The sequence below is a fragment of the Callithrix jacchus genome, chromosome 5 (genome assembly GCF_049354715.1).
Source record: "Callithrix jacchus isolate 240 chromosome 5, calJac240_pri, whole genome shotgun sequence".
NCBI lineage: Eukaryota > Metazoa > Chordata > Mammalia > Primates > Cebidae > Callithrix > Callithrix jacchus.
This window is the reverse complement of record NC_133506.1, coordinates 11,713,211-11,726,861: the sequence shown is the minus strand read 5'-3', so window position 1 is coordinate 11,726,861 and position 13,651 is coordinate 11,713,211.

Sequence of the window (13,651 nt, the reverse complement as noted above, 5' to 3'; positions counted from 1 at the left end):
CTTTGGGCTGGGGAGGAACTAAGTGGGACTTGCAGGATATGCTTGGAATAAAGAAGAAATCCAGGAGCTAGGGCCACAACAGGCTGAGCTTTCAGGGCTGGGAGTCAGAGGTAAGAGTGCATTAGAAGCATCTGCAGACACCTCAGCCATGACATTCGCAGATGTTTCTTCCAGGATTCACGGGACTCAGCCATATGGTTTTGGTCCACCTCCTTCTGTCCTGCCAGAACCAGAAAAAGGAATCTCAGTTCCTTTTCCTGAGAGAAGGAATCAGCTTGATCCCTCCCATTCATCCACTAAGCCAAGCCACAAAAGTCATTGGTCCCTGGCCAACCTATAGATTGGCTAATTTTGGGTCAGGTCTGAACAGTGAGGGTGGGCACATGGGAGCCAGATGGATCATGTGAGGTAAAACACAGCTGTCTGGGCACCAGCATCTGAGGGTGGGGGCGGGGCAGATAATGATGGCATCTCTAGCACACCTGATCAGCTAAGGGCACAGCTGCAGGCAATAAGGAAGTAGCTCAATAGCTGCTTAAACCTGGGGCATTATTTTTCTCACTTGTTAAGTTATACAGCAGATGGTTGTTGGTATTGCCAGTCAAGGACCCAGGCTCTTTTGTTTTGTTTTGTTTTGTTTTGTTTTTTGAGCCAGAGTCTCACTCTGCTGCCCAGGCTGGAGTGCAGTGGCACTATCTCAGCTCACTGCAACCTCGGCCTCCTGGGTTCAAGCAATTCTCTTGCCTCAGCCTCCCAAATAGCTGGGATTACAGGCACGCACCACCACATCTGGCTAACTTTGTATTTTTAGTAGAGACAAGTTTCACCATGTAGGCCAGACTGGTCTGGAACTCTTGGCCTCAAGGGATCCACCCACCTCCACCTACTAAAGTGCTGGAATTACAGGCATGAGCCACCGTGCCCGGCCAGACCCAAGGTCTTTCTAACTGCTTCTTATTCTGTGGTGTGTTGGCTTCTGACCTCTTTATTGTCCCATCATGACCATCATGTTCTTGTTCAAGGCAGAGAAAGAAGAAGGATCTGGGCTGTCACATCCACCTCTTTTTATCAGCTTGCCCGGAACCGCCTCTCCCCCTGCACACCCTGGGTCTTCTGGGCCAGAACTGGGTGGCATGACCACTCTGCCCAGGAGACTGGTAAAATGAGAAACAGGATGGTGGTTGGCTTAGAGCAGAGGTGCAAAAATTCTACAGGCCAAATTCAGCCCACCACCAACGAAGAATGGGTTTTACATGTTTTATTTTGTTTTGTGACGGAGTCTCACTCTGTCACCCAGGCTGGAGTGCAGTGGCATGATCTCAGCTCACTGCAACCTCTGCCTCCTGGGTTCAAGCAATTCCCCTGTCTCAGCCTCCCAAGTAGCTGGGATTACAGGCGCATACCACCACACCTGGCTAATTTTTGCATTTTTGGTAGAGACAGGGTTTCACGGTGTTGGGTCAGGCTGATCTCGAACTCCTGACCTCAAGTGATCCACCCACCTCAGCCTCCCAAAGTGCTGGGATTACAGGCATGAGCCACCCTACCCAGCCAAAAAAAAAAACAATTTTTTGTTACCCTGAGGAATGGCAGAGTTATACAGATGCTGGTGCTGCCATATCCTAGTGGTGGGCATGTCAATTGGTAAACCTCTTCCCAGGGTGATTTGAGAGTGTCACCACGTGGCTCACACTGATGGCAGGTTGCATTTTATATCTCTGAAGAGTTCATATCTATAATAGGGGTGCAAAAACTGTTTATTAAATGAAAGACAACAGTATAATTGCTGGAAAATACAAGTTTTTTTTTAAAGTAGTATTTAGTGGCACAAATACTCGTAAAAACATTGCTTGGGAGAAAGAAAAAAGCTTTAAGGCTGGAAACTTTAAGGCGGTGGCTCAGGCCTGTAATCCCAGCACTTTGAGAGGACAAGGCAGGCAGATCACTTGAAGTCAGCAGTTCAAGACCAGCCTGGCCAACATGGTGAAACCCTATCTCTACCAAAAATACAAAAATTAGCTGGGCTTGGAGGCACACACCTGTAATCACAGCTACTTAGGAGGCTGAAGCAGGAGAATCGCTTGAACCCAGGAGGTAGCGGTTCATTGTATGACCATACTTTATATAAGTATCCACTGAGTATAATATGGAAAGGAAGGAAAAATAGTAAGTTTACAGGGAAAAACCTGATAAACACTATTTTAGCCAAGTTCAACATCAATAGTCATAAATCACATCAATAGTATGTACCCTTGATATAAGATGAAAATGTCACTTTACCTCTGTGACCTTTCTTCCAAAAACCCTCATTACCCAAGTCTATGAGAAAAACATCAGAAAAGGCCAGCTGTAGTGGCTTATGCCTGTAATCCCAGCGCTTTGGGAGGCCAAGGTGGGTGGACTACCTAAGGTCAGGAGTTTGAGATCAGCCTGGCCAACATGGTGAAACCCCATCTCTACTAAAATACAAGATTGGCCGGGAGTGGTGGTGCATGTCTGTAATCCCAGCTACTCAGGAGGCAGGAGAATCTCATGAACCTGGGAGGTGGAGGCTGCAGTGAGCCGAGATCGCTCCATTGCACTCCAGCCTGGGCAATAAAAGCAAAACTTTGTCTAAAAAAAAAAAAAAAAAATCAGAAAAAAAATCCAGTAGAGGGAGATTCTATAGTATACCTGACTACTAGTCCTCAAAAATTTCCAGGTCATCAAAAACAAGGAAAGCCTAAGGAAATGTCATAGTCAAGAGGAACAAAAACAGTTGGTTCCCCGGGTGCAGGGGCTCACAGTTTGTTTTCTCTCTACTCTCACATCAACACAGAACACTTCTGTGATCAGATGTGGTGGGCTTCCCTCCACACCAAGCAATTCTTCAGCAGACACCAAGTGGTGTGTGTAATTCAGCTCCACTCTGGCACTACCTACCTGAGATGGTGTCAGATCCCACAGGTCCAGGGTTCAGTCCTGCAAGATGCCACCATTTCAGATGCCAAAGGCAAGTCCCAGGCTGAGACCGGTGTTTCTGACTGACCGGCTATAATCAGGGTTCCCACGACCTCCTGCCTCAGGTTCAATGATTTCTCTTTTTATTTTATCTTTTTTAATCATTTATTTATTTATTTATTTTTGAGACAGAGTCTTGCCCTGTTTTGCCAGGCTGGAGTGCATTGGCGAAACCCTGGCTCACTGCAGCCTCCACCACCCGGGTTCAGGCGATTTCCCTGCCTCAGACTCCCGAGTAGCTGGGACTATATGCGCATGCCACCACACCCAGTTAATTTTTGTATTTTTAGTAGAGACGGGGGTTTCACCATTTTGGCCAGGATGGTCTTTATCTCTTGACCTCATAATCCGCCCACCTTAGCCTCCCACAGTGCTGGAACTACAGGCGTGAGCCGCCGTGCCCAAACATCTTTTTTTTTTTTTTTTTTTTTTTGAGATGGACTCTCATTCTGTCTCCCAGGCTGAAATGCAGTGGCATGATCTTAGCTCACTGAAACCTCTGCCTTCCAGGTTCAAGGGATTCTCCTGCCTCAGCCTCCAAAGTAGTTGAGACTACAGGCATGCACCACCACACCCGGCTAATTTTTGTATTTTTAGTAGAGATGGAGTTTCACCAAGTTGATCAAACTGGTCTTGAACTCCTGACCTCAGGTGACCTGCCCACCTTGGCCTCCCATAGTGCTGTGATTACAGGCATGAGCCACCGCGCCTGGCCTCAATAATTTCTTAAAATGGCACACAGGACTCAGGGAAACACTGTACTTAAGTTTATCAGTTTATTATAAAGGATACAGATGAACAGCCAGGTGAAGAGATGGACAGGGCAAAGTGTGGGTGGACTCGGAGCTTCCATGCCTCATCTGGGTGTGCCACCCTCCCAGCATCTCCAGGTGTTCAGCAACCCAGAAGCTCATCAGAGCCTATTGTTCAAGAGGGGTTTTTTGTTTTTGTTTTGTTTTGTTTTGTTTTGTATTGTTTTGTTTTGTTTTGTTTTGAGACAGGGTTTAACTCTATCATCCAGGCTGGAGGGTAATGGCACGAACATGGCTCACTGCATCCTCGACCACCCAGGCTCAGGTGATCTTCCCACCTCAGCTTCAGCCTCCTGGGTAGCCAGGACGACAGGTGCATGCCACCATGCCCAGCTCATTTTTTCTATTTTTGTAGACATGGGGGTCTTGCTATGTTGCCCAGGCTGGTCTTAAACTCCTGGACTCAAGCAATCCTGTAACCTGGGCCTGCCAAAGTACTGGGATGACAGATGCGAGCCATCATGCTCCACCCGGGAGTTGTAATAGAGCTTAATCTCTCGCCACCCTGCCTCCCAGGAATTGGTGGGTGCGGATAAAAATTCCAACTCTCTATTCCTCTAATTACTTGGTCTTTCTGGCGACTGTCCCCATTCTGAGGTTATCTAGGAGCCCAGCCCTAAGTCACCTCGTTAGCATTAACTCAGGTAGGATCAAAAGGGGCTCATTATGAATAACACAGGACACTGAAGTCACTCAAGACATTCCGAGGGTTTAAGGAGCTCTGGGAGAGGAATCAGGGACAAAGACAAAATACTGTGTTTATTTCCTATTATACCACAGAACCCAAGGAGACATGACAACTAAATATAATGTGGTATTCTAGGAGAGAAAAGGGACATTAGGGAAAATATAAGGAAATCTGCATGAACGATGGAGTTTAGTTAACAATGAGGTATCAGTATTGATTCATTCATTTTAACAAATATACTAATGTAAAATGTTCATAATAAGGGAAATTGGGGGTGATGAGAGATGCTATCTTCTCACTTCTTTAAGTCTAAAACTGTTCTAAAAATAAAGTTTATTAATATAAAAACCAGAACTGAAAGACAAAATAAACAAATACACAATTATAGCTGGAGACTTCCACACTATTCTCTCAACAATTGATAGAAGGAAACAGATAACAGGTAAAATATCTCCAAAAGTAGCTATTCCGTGTTCCCCTTATCTTACTGATCTACTGAGCATGAGATGAATACATAATTGATCTTCCCCTACTTGGCTCCTTTCCTCTTGCGACACATGAATGACTGTCACAAGAGGAAAATCAGCAAGGATATAGTAGAATTCAACATCACCTTCAGTCAACGGAATCTAATCAACAACTATAAAACACTCCACCCAACAAAAACGGAAGACATATTCTTCTTTTCAAGCGCCAATGGCTCCTGTACCAAGATAATGTAAAACAAAAAGTATCTCAGACAGGCCTCAATCAATTTAGAAGTTTATTTTGCCAAGGTTAAGGACACGCCCAGAAGTAAACTCCAAATCACAGAAACAGCCTGTGGTCTGTGCCTTTCTCTAAAGAGAATTTGAGGCTGCCCGTATTTAAAGGGCAAAGTGGGCTGGAGGGGAACAGTCATCCACATGCAGCAAGAGGAAAGGAGCCAAGTAGGGGAAGAATCAATTATGTATTTGTCTCATGCTCAGTAAATGGTTAAGATAAGGGGAACAGGGAGTAGCTGCTTTTAGAGATATTTTACCTGTTACCTGTAGCTGCCTGCTTAGAAACAAAACGAAAGGTAACTTCTTGCATGATTCAGCTTTCAGCTTAATTTTTTTTTCTTTGGCCTTGTGAATTGGGGTCCCAAGTTTTTATTTTTCTTTCACAGTCACATGCCATATCCTGGGCTATAAAACAAACCTGAACAAATTTAAAGGAATGGAAATCATACCCAGTGTGTTCCCCAACCCCTGTGGAATCAAACTAGAAATCAATCAGAAAGATTACAAGAAAATCTCTAAAACCTAGGAAACTAAAAAACGCACTTCTAAATAATCCCTGAGTCACATAGAAGTCTCAAGAGAAATCAAAACATAGATTGAACAGAATGAAAATGAAAACACATCAGAATTTGTGAGATGCAACCTAAGCAGTGATGAGAGGGAAATTTACGACACTAAATGCCTACATTAGAAAAGAGGAAACAGCCCAAATCAATAATCCGATCGCGCATCTATGAAACTGATATAGAAGTTAAAAAGGAATCGGCCGGGCGCGGTGGCTCACGCTTGTAATCCCAGCACTTTGGGAGGCCGAGGTGGGTGGATCACGAGGTCAAGAGATCGAGACCATCCTGGTCAACATGGTGAAACCCCGTCTCTACTAAAAATACAAAAAAAGTTAGCTGGGCATGGTGGTGCGTGCCTGTAATCCCAGCTACTCAGGAGGCTGAGGCAGGAGAATTGCCTGAACCCAGGAGGCGGAGGTTTCGGTGAGTGGAGATCGCGCCATTGCACTCCAGCCTGGGTAACAAGAGCGAAACTCCATCTCAAAAAAAAAAAAAAAAAAAAAGAAGTTAAAAAGGAATTATTTAGCAGATAGTGACCATAAGGAAATCCTCCATAAGGTTTCCCTTTTAATACAAAGTAGCCCACAAATCTTTTTTTTTTTTTTTTTTTTTTTTTGAGGCAGAGTTTTGCTCTTGTTGCCCAGGCTGGAGTGCAATGGTGCAAACTCGACTCACTGCAACCTCTGCCTCCTGGGTTTAAGCGATTCTCCTGCTTCAGCCTCCCAAGTAGCTGGAATTACAGGCACCTGCCACCACACCGGGCTGATTTTATATTTTTAGTAGAGGCAGAGTTTCATCGTGTTAGTCAGACTGGTCTCAAATTCCTGACCTCAGGTTATCGTGATCCACCCGCCTGAGCCTCCCAAAGTGCTGGGATTATAGGTGTAAGGCTGAGGCAGCAGGATCAGGAAGTCAGGAGCTTGAGACCATCCTGGCCAACATGGTGAAACCCCATCTCTACTAAAACTACAAAAATTAGCTGGGCATGGTGGCAGGTGCCTGTAATCCCAACTACTCAGGAGGCTGAGGCAGGAGAATTGTTTGAATCCAGGAGGCGGAACTTGCAGTAAGCCAGGATCATGCCACTGCACTCCATCCTGGGCGACAGGGTGAGACTCCATCTCAAAAAAATAAAGAAAGAAAATAAAATAAAAATTGGAAAAAAAAAAAGAAAAGAAGAATGGGTTATATTTTAAAATGTAAAGATTTGGCACTCAGCTTGGAGAAAGGAAGTTAAAGACATAATGGTTTTAAAGCATCTGTTGACATGAAGACCTAAAGAAGACTGAACAAATAATATGAATTAAGATGCATCTGGTGGGGCTCAGTGGCTCACACCTGTAATCCCAGCACTTTGGGAGGCCATCTCTACTAAAAAGATAAAAATTAGCTGGGCATGGTGGTGGGCACCTCTAATCCCAGCTACTCAGGAGGCTGAGGCAGGAGAATTGCTTGAATCCAGGAGACAGAGGTTGCAGCGAGCCAACGCTGTGCCTGGACAAGAGTGAGACTCCATCTCGAAAAAAAAAATGCATCACAGACTTTTTGATTTACATGAAATAACATAATTTGGAGAAGTGCTTATGATGGAAGAAAATAAAAGGATTTTACTATGAATTGAACTTTAAATTTTTAAGTGATTAATCAAATCATGTTTACAATGAATGATTTATATGATATTTTGTTTGACTTAAATCTGTGGCTGAGACAAACACAGTTTATTATAAAAAATAGAAGACAGCAGAAACAATTTCACTGAATCGACTAGATATGGCTAGCTCACATTCTGCAGATACAGAGTAAACTGCATAATTATTCTAATTTTTAGGTACTGAAAGGCAGAGGGATGATTAATTAGGTTGGGGATTTGTCTCTGTAAAAGATTGTCTTGACAATAGACAGAAATAATGGAGTTCCTATTCTAAGAAATATTCTCCCTAAAGCAATCTTACCCTTACTGGAACTAGATAAGAAAATTTTGATGGTATTCCCTTTGGATTCCCAAAGAATAGTGAACTCATATGAAAACCAAGAAATTCCAGTTTTAAACTATTAAATAAGGAAGAGATGATACTAAAGAGCTATAAAGATAAAATCCAAACCCATGAATTGTACCTTAGGTTTTTATTTTACTAAAGTGAGCAGAAAGATGTATTACCTATGTCTTAATAAGAGAATTAAGCAAGTTGAGTCACTTGTTTAAGTCATGCTTATTTATAAGCCCATTTTTAGGCCACAACTTAGCCTCAGCCTCCCAAAATGCTAGGATTACAGGCGTAAGCCACCGCACCCAGCCTGCATTCCCAGCACATTCTACAGTTATTTTGAGAACTATAAGCAAGAAAGGGGGAAGAGCTGGGTTGGTCCAAGGCCAACAGGAGAACCGTCCTGTATTCTGTATGCTGTTTCAGTATAAAAAGTTGAAGAAAGGCCAGGTGCAGTGGCCCGTGCCTATATTCCTAACACTTTGTGAGGCTGAGTCAGGAGGATTGCTTGATCCCAGGAGTTTGATACTAGCCTGGGCAACATAGTGAGACCTTGACTCTACAAATCATTTTTTAAATTAGCTAGATGTGATGGTACATGCCTGTGGTCCCAGCTACTCAGGAGGCTGAGGTGGGAGGATGGCTTGAGCCCAGAAGATTGAGGCTGCAGTGAGCCACGATCACGCCACTGCACTCCAGACTGAGTGACAGAGCTAGATAGAGCCTGTCTAAAAAAAAAAAAAAAAAAGCTGAAGTAAAAAAGGAGGAAGAATCATAGAGCAAAGAGACTTAGAAAGGCTCCTAATCAATCTCTCTTTGGTGACTCAGGCTGGGAGTGGGTGGCACACGCCTCTAATTCCATCACTTCCGGAGGCTGAGGTGGGCCGACCACTTGAGGTCAGGAGTTTGAGACCAGCCTGGCCAACATGGTGAAAGCCCATCCCTACTAAAAATACACACACACACACACACACACACAGCTAGAGGTAGTGCCATGTGCCTGTAATCCCACCTGCTCTTAAGGCTGAGGCAGGAGAATCACTTGAACTCAGGAGATGGAGGTTGTAGTGAACTGAGATCCTGCCACTGCACTCCAGCCTGGGTGACAGAGTGAGACTCCATCTCAAAAAAAAAAAAAAAAATCTCTTTGATGATTCAGAAGGCAATCTTCATGCCTCACAGGCATTGCTAAGCTTTTTTATTGAATCTTGGCAGTGTGAAAATTTGATGGTGGAGAATATATTGTAACATAACTGTCTAAGGATATAAAATGGCAACTTTAAGGAAATAGACATAAGGACAATTTGTCCAAAAAGTTATTTCTGAAATATAGCATACCCAGTGAAATTGATTAATCTGTGGAAGTTCACTGTCCCAGAACCTCTTGAATAAAAGGAAGGCTGGATACACTTGACCCACACGCTTTGTTCTGTAAACATCATCCTTCTACAAACGTATCTGTGTGATTGTTCACTAGGGGGAGAAAAAAATCTTTCAGAGATTAAAAAACATGATCATAGTGGGGGCCATGTAGGTAGTAAGTTAATGGAGCTTTCACCAAAGTCTGTCTTGCAGTAGCCCAAGAAATCTGAACCCCTACAGGGTGAGTTCCCCAGTTCCTGCATGAAGAGCAAACACACAGGTATCCTTGGCAACAGTCAAGCTCATCTCTTTGGCCCCCTGACTTGTGAAATGAAAGCCACAAGATGACCCCTGGTGGACTTAGAGGCAAGTGTTGCTGCCTACACTGAAGAACACAGGGGAAAGGCCAATTCAAACCAAAGTTCTAGGGGTGGCCCTGGGCATCCATGGCTGGTTTTTCTGTGTTTTTTGAAATGGAGTTTGGCTCTTGTCACCCAAGCCAAGTGCAATAGCACGATCTTGGCTCACTGCAACCTCTGCCTCCTGGATTCAAGTGATTCTCCTGCCTCAGCCTCCCAAGTAGCTAAGATTACAGGTGCCTGCCACCACACCCAGCTAATTTTTGTATTTTTAGCAGAGAAGGGGTTTCACTATGTTGGCCAGGCTTGTCTCGAGCTCCTGACCTCAGATGGCCTGCCTTGGCCTCCCAAAGTGCTAGGATTACAGGTGTGAGTCATCACACCCAGCCACCCATGGCTTTTAAAGCTCCCAGGTGATTCAGTGTACAGCCAAGGGCAAGAACCATAACTCTAAGTTAAGCCAGGAACACTGAGTTGTTGGTTGTTTAAATCTCCCCAAATGATCCTAATGCCAAGGTGAGGAATCAGTAATGTAAACGGCACATCTCAGAGTTTACTGTGCAGTCAAATCACCTGGAGCTCGTGTTGAAAAACGTAGGTTCTGATTGAGGTAGGAGATGGGACTTGACAGAGGTGGGGCTAGGACTCCACACCAAATTGAGAAGTAGCTGAAACTGGGAAGAGACAAAAGCATCCCTCCATAAGACATGCCCATCAGTGTGCCATGTCAGTTTACCATTGCCATGGCAACACCTGAAAGTTACCACCCCTTTCCATGGCAACCATGTGACGATCCAGAAGTTACCACCCTTTTCCTAAAAATGTCTGAAAAATCCACCCCTTAATTTGCATGTAATTAAAAGTCAGTATAACCATGACTGCAGAACCACTTCAGAGTTGCTCCTCTAGGCACACTGCCTATGGGTGGCACACTGCCTATGGGTGGCACACTGCCTATGGGTGGCACACTGCCTATGGGGTAGCCCTGCCCCACAGGGAGCAGTGCCTCTGCTGCCGCTGTGCACTGCCGCTTCAGTGAAAGTCACCATCTGACACCACCAGCTCACCCTTGAATTCTTTCCTGGGCAAAGCCAAAACCCATAATGCAGAGAAGCTAAGCCCCTATTTGGGGGCTTAGCTGCCCTGCATTATGACGTAGCAGGTCTGAGGATGGAGCCTGGGATTCTGATGCTTTAACAAGCTCCCAGGTGAGGCCAATGCTGCTGATCCACTGAAGCACTTAGAAGAGCAAGGCTCTACATAGGGAAAAGAAACGGAAGGCCACCCCAGCACTGGAACACTCACAGGCTGTGGGGAAGCCCTAACACCTGCCTGCAAAATAATTTAAAGATGGGCAAACTCTCCCTGGGAGGTGAGCTCTAGAAATGTATGACAAGAGGGATGAGGGAGGGAGGGAGGGATGTAAGGAGATTATTAACCCCTGTGTCTGAAAAGCATGAGGCACAGCTGAGCCTCACTATTAGTGAGGTATTATAGTTAGCACGGATTGACCCAATGTGCACACAAATCACCTGGAGATCTTGTTAAAATGCAGATTCTGATTCAGGTCAGAAGAGAAGCCTGATATTCTACATTTCTACTGAGTTCCCAGGATGATGCTGATGCCGCTGGTCAGGAGACCACTCACAACAGTGTAGACCGAAAGCAGGGAGGACCAGAGTGGAGATGGAAAGTCAATGCAATCCGACTGGGAATAGACAGGGCCTGGCAGCCAGCCCAGGAATGGCTCAGGGCCTCTGCTCACGAGCCTTGGCAACTGAAGCTTGGTCCTGGCGGTCCTGGTGTCTGTGGTGGGCACAAGAACCTTCCAAGGATACTTTGATAGAAATGAGGGCTGCAGAACCCACAGCCACCAGCTGTCATAAGATTAACTAGAAGGAGGCTCAGCTGAATTTTCTCAGGGAGAAGAGAACTAAGATGCATAATGACTCAGAGTCAGTACCCCTGGAGAAGAACCAGGGAATAGTTGATACTTCCTGCTAGGGTGGAATGTGGGAAGATGGAGCGATTATACCTTGAACTTCCAAAGCCTAACCACCCCTACTCTGTGACCCATCCATTCTTCTCCTAGGCATAGTTCCAGTAGAAATATATGCATATTTTTATGTATAAAAAATTACAGGTGGCTCACACCTGTAATCCCAGCACTTTGGGAGGCTGAGGCAGCCGGATCACTTGAGGTCAGGAGTTCTAGACCAGCCTGGCCATCGTGGTGAAACTTGGGCTCTACTAAAACTATAAAAATTAGCTGGACCTGGAGGCAGGCACCTGTAATCCCAGCTACTCAGGAGGCCGAGGCAAGAGAATCACTTGAACCCAGGAAGTGGAGTTTGCAGTGAGCCAAGATCATGCCACTGTACTCCAGCCTGGGTGACAGAGCGAGACTCCATCTCAAAAAAGAAAAGAAAGAAAAGAAAAAGAAATGCTCATATATATATACACATATATATATATACATATATATACACATATATATATATACATATATATATACACATATATACACACATATATGTGCATTCACCAGAAGACTAATACTAGAATGTTGGTAATTACACTGTTTTTTGTTTCATTTTGTTTTTGAGATGGAGTCTCACTCTCACCCAGGCTGGAGTGCAGTGGCTCGATCTCACCTCACTGCAACCTCTCCCTCCTGGGTTCAAGCAATTCTTCTGCCTCAGCCTCCTGAGTAGCTGGGATTACAGGCACATGCCACCATGCCTGGTTAACTTTTGTATTTTTAGTAGAGACAGGCTTTCACCATATTGGCCAGGCTGGTCTCAAACTCCTGACCTCGTGATCCACCCACCTTGGCCTCCCAAAGTGCTGGGATTACAGGCACGAGCCTCTGCGCCCAGCCAGCTGCACTGTTTTTAATAGCCAAAAATTTGAAACAATTCCATCACCAGGCGAAAGGATACACAAATCATGGCACATCACGCGAGGGCATATGATCCAGCAGTAAAGATGAACAAATGCTTGAACAAAACAACATGGATGAACCTCACAGACACAAGCCAAAGAAACCAAATGGGGCGTGTTTACATGAAGTACAAAAATGGGCACAAGTTAAACTAAAGCATTAGAAGTCAAGATAATGGTAACCCTTGGGAGGAGAGGGCTTATGATTGGAAGGGCAAAGGGACACTTCTGCGTCCTGCTCTGGGTGCCAGTTACATAGGTAGGTTCAAAATTTATAAAGCTATACACCTGTGATCCATGTGTATAAAGCATAATGAAGCTTTCCCAGCATATAGCCTGGCATACAAAAGGAATCATTAATTATTTGTGTGTGTTTTAGTAGAGACGGAGTTTCACCATGTTGGCCAGGAAGGTCTCAAACTCCTGACCTCAGGTGATCCACCCGTCTCCACCTCCCAAAGTTCTGGGATTACAGGTGCGAGCCACCACACCTGGCCTCATGATCTGTGTATTATACGTGATTATGCTTCCAATAAACATGTTTATTAACTTTTTTAATGAGACCTTATTTTGTCCCCATGAGGAAGCCAGATTTAACAGGACACTTAAGCTATATCCACACCTAAGACTTACTCCTCACACCCAGATCACTTAATCCACACACACAACTATTCCAAGTACAACCGGAAGTCCAGCTTCCCTTGGGGAACAAACTAAGGACACATTTCTTATTTATTTAGTAAACTTACTTCTTTTCTTTTCTTTCTTTCTTTCTTTTTTAGATGGAGTCTTGCTCTGTTGCCAGGCTGGAGTGCAGTGGCATGATCTCAGCTCACTGCAACCTCCACCTTCTGGGTTCAAGTGATTCCCCTGGCTCAGCCTCCCGAGTAGCTGGGACTACAGGCATGTGCCACCATGCCCTGCTAATTTTTTTTTTTTTTTTTGTATTTTAGTAGAGACAGGATTTCACCATGTTGACCAGGATGGTCTTGATCTCCTGACCTTGTGATTGCATGCCTCAGCCTCCTGAAGTGCTGGGATTCCAGGTGTGAGCCACCAAGCCCAGCCAGTAAACGTATTTCTTAAAGCTTTATTAGCATTTAGCCTGGCATACAATAGGAAACCATTAAAAGTCTGATAGATGAACAAAAAAATGAGTGACATCCTGGCCA